The sequence below is a fragment of the Lolium perenne genome, chromosome 6 (assembly GCF_019359855.2).
Source record: "Lolium perenne isolate Kyuss_39 chromosome 6, Kyuss_2.0, whole genome shotgun sequence".
Lineage (NCBI taxonomy): Eukaryota > Viridiplantae > Streptophyta > Magnoliopsida > Poales > Poaceae > Lolium > Lolium perenne.
This window is the reverse complement of record NC_067249.2, coordinates 150787507-150793077: the sequence shown is the minus strand read 5'-3', so window position 1 is coordinate 150793077 and position 5571 is coordinate 150787507. Positions and strand designations below refer to the sequence as shown.

General features: G+C 45.4%; 1 long non-coding RNA gene across 1 annotated transcript; it reads right to left on the bottom strand.

Moving 5' to 3' along the window:
• Positions 1-1751: 1751 nt before the first annotated feature.
• LOC139832075 (uncharacterized) lies at positions 1752-3191 on the bottom strand. The gene is made up of 2 exons (XR_011746588.1): positions 3123-3191; positions 1752-2133 (listed from the first exon to the last, which is right to left on the bottom strand). It is a non-coding gene; the product is annotated as an uncharacterized lncRNA (long non-coding RNA).
• Between the last annotated feature and the right edge of the window lie 2380 nt (positions 3192-5571).

Below are 5571 nucleotides of genomic sequence, written 5' to 3'. Positions count from 1 at the left end.
GCTTCGCGCTCCATGCACTGTGCTTCAGTCTCGTTTCCTAACGTTCCCGACATAATCCCCCTAGTTCTGCAACACAAGATGATACTCATAATTACTCCATGCGCAAGTTTTCTGAGCTCAACATTGTGCACAGAACTAGTCACGCAATGGAAATCAAGAAGCAAATCCAAATCATACAAAACATATACCCTGTATATACAAACATAAGTGGTCTTATTACAGTACTCAAGTCGATGTGAGTATGCAAACTCACTTATTAAAGTATATGTACAAATTTCTACAAATATTACAAACTATAATACACGTGGTACTTGTGTATTATAGCCACGCCTCCCTTGGTGGACTTCTAATCGGTCTTCACTCCCGGTACATTCCAGGCTTCCATCCAGTCGAACGTGTCGTCCTCCTGATAGACCCTGGAACATAAGGTCTCCCCGTTGGCTTGTAATCCGAATCCGATGATGACCCTAAGGAGAAATCAGTGTTCACAAACTGATCGTTGAGTGCATCATAATCCACCCATCGGGTGTACTCTCCTGTAGCCCCACCATAAGGGTTACCAAAACCCATACCCGACTCAACCTGTGTCGGATATCCTCCATCCACTCCTTCATTACTAGGATAGCTTTGGTTCTGGGTTGTTGCATCATCGTTCTTCTCTCCATCATAATACTCAGTAGTACTATGGGTTCCAGTATCATTACCCCAACGCCAACCCCTAGAATTTTCGATCGGAGTCTCGGAACGCTGGTTGTTTCCGGATTCCGCTCCACCTTCGTATCCCCCATAGGAACTACCCAGGTAGTTCCCAGGTGTAGCAGGTGTAGGTTCACGTGCAAGTGGATCAAAGCTGATGTAGTCACCAGCTGAATAAACTGGTGTGTGTACAACATTCTCCATAGGTTCTTTCCCCCTACTCTCCTCCTTGGGTTCAGTGAACTCCTCAAGCATCGTATCAATAGCTCCTATCAGATGATGATTCAACTGAAAGAGTAATGATATGAAGTTACGGCTGTTGTCCATGTATTTGGCTGCTTCGGCTGGTTTACTTTTGGCATATTTGAAATGGTTCAGCATGGGATCATTGTCCTCCTCCATATGAGGAATGTGGGTGAATTCGGAACCCATAAGCGCTTTCGTCTTATGCTCCCGAATGTCGGTTATGGCTCTCATAACAGCTATATGGTAGGCTGTATTGGTTGTCCTAGCTTCCCCAGCTGGCATGACTACGCTCATTCCCAAAGATTCGGGAAGTCGCAGTCCTACTCTGCACTTGGCCAACACCGGTCCATCATAGAACATGTACTTCTTTACTGGAATCTGGGGATCACACCCAAACTCCAGCAACATGGCTCGTAGGATATCACCAAGTCCTCCTTGGTATTCGTTCAGTGTGGAATCCATAACTTTTACGTTCCTTCCCGGTCGTGAACTTGCCATGTTGGCTGTAGAAACAGAAAGATTATAAGATTAGTAATAATGCATCATAATAGAGATAATAAAGAATTATCGCACTAAAAGATATGATTGTTGTATTCTCAATTGAATATATACCATATTTTTAGAGAATTCTTTACTAATCCTATTTGACTCCTAACGTTTGGTCCCATTTACTAGGTTCCAACCTAAGGTCAAAGCTTTTGCTCTGATACCAACTGTGGTGACCCTGCATACCACTGCATGTTGTAGTATGCCAGTCGTTGATATAACATTCGCGAAGTACCATTCCGCAAATATCACATCCCTCAGAGTAGTACAACAGAACATAGCAAGGTCCATAACTCATTCACATATTATTACAATACACATACACAAGTCGTCTCGGAGCTCCTCTTGGGTCCTAAGAGGATATCTCCTGGGTTCGAGGTGAACCCAACTTAACTTACAATACCATTGTCTCATTAAACAAAACATTTATTTAATCGAGCAGCTACATGGTAAGAGTTTGTGCTGCTCGGCTACTACTACTCCTCAGATATCTCTAGGCTTGTTCTTCTCCGGAAGCCTCCCCGGATCCGTAGACGATGATGTAGTCTACGCCTTCAACTCCTCCTGAGAGGTCAGGTGCATCATAGCCGATAACCTCGGCTCCTTCATTGTTGTCGTAGTCCTCCTCCAGACGGTTCAGACAATCTAAGCATGGGATTTAAGAGTGGTATGAGTACGAGCGTACTCAACAAGTTCATTATAGATAAGAGGTGTTTAATGCACTAGCTACGATATTAGACCAGAAGGTCTAATACCAATGCAAGTTTTGATAATCATTTCTTCAAGAGATTGCTTTTATTTCAAAGAGCTATGTCCGTCAGCCTTCACCGGTTTACTAGAACTTCATGGAGCTCCTTTCCGGCCGCGTTCGCAGTTCCTCAATCCCGGAACAGGGAGTGACAGGTCACAGTTTGTTACACTCTGCAGAGGTGTGTTGCTTTACCCATAAGAGATCTTAACCTTGGTGCCAACCGGGCAGCTCTCCCGTTCACACTTCCTTAGGTGTGAGGCCCGGTATAAGGTCTAGCCAATCATGTTCCTCCGCTACCTCGAACACCCACCCTTTTGTAAGATTGTCCTCCCCTATATCCATGATGAGACCGTTCCGGGCACTTATATGCCTTCCCCTATCAAACATGGATAGACCGTTCCGGACATCTTACAATCCATCATAGACCGCAATACCGTGGGGACTTAGGACTCCCCAGCCTCACCATCTTGCTCCTTCGGGCGACAAGTGTACTACGGACTATGCCGTGGGGACTTAGGACTCCCCAGCCTCACCAGCTTGCCCCCTTGGATCACAAGTGTACTACGGTAAAGCGCATCCGTTGATGAACGAGAGGTGGAAACACTTTTGACTATTCCGTCCCACTCCGGATCTTATGGTTAACACGGGTATTACGGCACAAGAATCACTGGCGACATTTGTTGTTTAATCCTAGATGGATATAAACCCGTGCAATGGAACCTCCACCATATCAACACAATCCATGGTTCCATTGCCCACCACATAGTCATATTCATAGTTATGAAAGTAGTGGTTTTGATTTTTGTGCAATAGTGATAACCATAATACTTTGCAAGTAATTTGATAGAAATACTCAAATGACATGAGCAAGTGATGAACTTGCCTGAACACTGCAAAGTTCTGCAGTTGGAAGGTATGGACTGACCCTTGTCCTCTTGTTCTGAAAAATAGCATCATTGTCCGATAAGGGCAATGGTTAAAGAAGCAATTATGCATGATTCCATTTTTAGGGTTTGTTCCCCCCTTCCGATGTCGTTGTTATTTTATGTAAGAGGTTAGTACTAAGAATGATTTGGGAATACTTGATTTAGAGTAAAATACAACCTTGAAATGTTGTCAAGGTGTTTTTAAAGTCCAAATGAATTTATGGACTTATTTTCATTATTGAAAACAACATGTGTGATTTAAATGATTATTAATTCATCAAATTTGAACTTATTCTAGTTTATCTCCAAAAATTCCATTTCATATTTTATTATGGTAGAGAATTTTATTCTGAGTGGTTTTCATATTTTTCATTATTTTTTTTAGAGCTATTAATAATTTTCTATGATTATTCAAAGTTTCAGCATTTTTATTTGTTTGTGAAAAGACAAAAACACCCCTGGGCCCACCTGTCGGTGCAACCCAGTGGGTTAGGTCGAACCGACCGGCCCGGTCCGGCTCGACCAGCCCCACTCCTCTCTCTTCTCCGCACGCGCGAACGAACCCTAACCCTAACCTGCTCTGGCGACCCGCGTCGCCTCCGCCGTCGCCGCTTGATTCCGGCGAGGTTCGCCGGACTTGGCCCCCGCCATGGTGCGCAATCAACGCGCCACACGACGGCGGTCAATCCTATCCGCGTCGATCTGACGCGGGCGACCTGCTGCTCTCGGTCTCGTCCCCGTCTGGTGCTAGGGTTACGGGATCCGTTCGATCCCGCCGTTCCTGGCGCTCCTGGTGCTTGGACTCCGCCCTGGCTTCGCCGCCGTGGTGCGGGTGGTGCCGTGGTGTCGCCATGGCCAGGCTTGGCTTGGCGCCGCCGCGCTCTGGCGTGTGTCGCCGTGGCCGCCATGGCCGTGCCTACCTGCTCGACCACGGTAAGTGTTCCGCCGCCCCCTTTTCTCCTGTGCCTCTCTTCTTCTTCCTCCAGTATCCCTGGCCATGGCTTCCCTCCTTGTGGAGGTGCTGGCCGTGCTCGCCCATCGCGGCATTCTTTGTGAATCTGCTATGCTTAGCTTCTGCTGTCGCCATAGATCCTAGCTTCTTTGTCTTTGTCTGTTCTTGCTCTCTGATTAAGCGTATGCTGCTTACTATGCTGTGATTACCATGCTTCTGTGCTTCCTAGCTATTTCTATTCATTGTAATCTCTGGCTGTGGCCCTCCTGTGATTGCTCATGAGCATCCAATGATGCTCATGGCCTACTGTCATGCTCCTATTCTTTTTACTGTCACTAGGGCATAATGTGTGTTCTTAATTCTGTCCCTGGCTTGATTGTTGTAGATAATCCTTGCATATTTGCAAGTGCCAGTGCCTCTGGTGAGATCCTATCTGTGCTTCAATTCATGGACATGCTCATTTGAGCTTATCTGTTGCATTATCAACTCCATCCCTTGATGGAGTGCTTCTGGATACAATTATATTGCCTGATGCCCTATCTGTGATACAATTGTTCAGTTATTAATTATCTGTTCATGTGTTAACTGCTTAGACTGAGTTCTAGCATGCAGTAGCATGTTCTAGCAAGCTTCTGGTGATCATATGATCACCAGTTGCTTGTAAAAGCTGCTCTTTGGTGTCTGTGGCTCACTGTTGCTCACTCTGTGCTGTGTGTGTATCACACAGGCTTAACCTGGTGTGTATGGTTGTTGGCTTATACAACTGCTGTTGCTTGCACTGATCCATTGGATCACTGCAAAGCCCTGGTGCTTTTATTTATTTGTTTTGTTCACTTATCTGTGTTGCCTGAATTTTACTGAAGTAGATAAGTGATGTGAGCTGCTGTGCAGTTGTGATCATCTAATTAATTGTGACAGGGCTAGATGGATGCCAACCCTCAGTTGTGTACCCTAGCCCTTTACTGAATCCAAATGGATAATGAGGTATAGGTTCTTGTCTTTGGCTCGGGGGTTGAGGTGGCCCTGGCAGCACCTGTGTTGCTGTCCTGGTTGCTCCCCTATCTGTGATTTGCCATGGTTTGTGTTGGCTGGCTGGAATGGAATAGTTGTTCACTGGCTTGATCCAATCTTGGACTTCCAGTGACCTTTTGGTGTTGACAAAATTATATAGACAGGTACTTGTCTATAATCTGATGGCCTAGCTAGCTGTAGGTGCTTAGTGAGTGGTTTAGGCTAGCTATGGTTTCATTCTTGGCTGGATTCCTCTAGTTATGCATGGATTTGCATAACTGTTGTTCCCATAGAATGTTTACCTAGTGGTCTTTCCCATCTATGCTTGCACCAAATGGCCTGGTAGCCAGATGATGACACACACAGGGTATTCTACCCTTCTGTGCTTCAGTGATGCATTGTATGCTTATTTATGAGCAAAACTTGGTTTTGCTCAGGTTCTT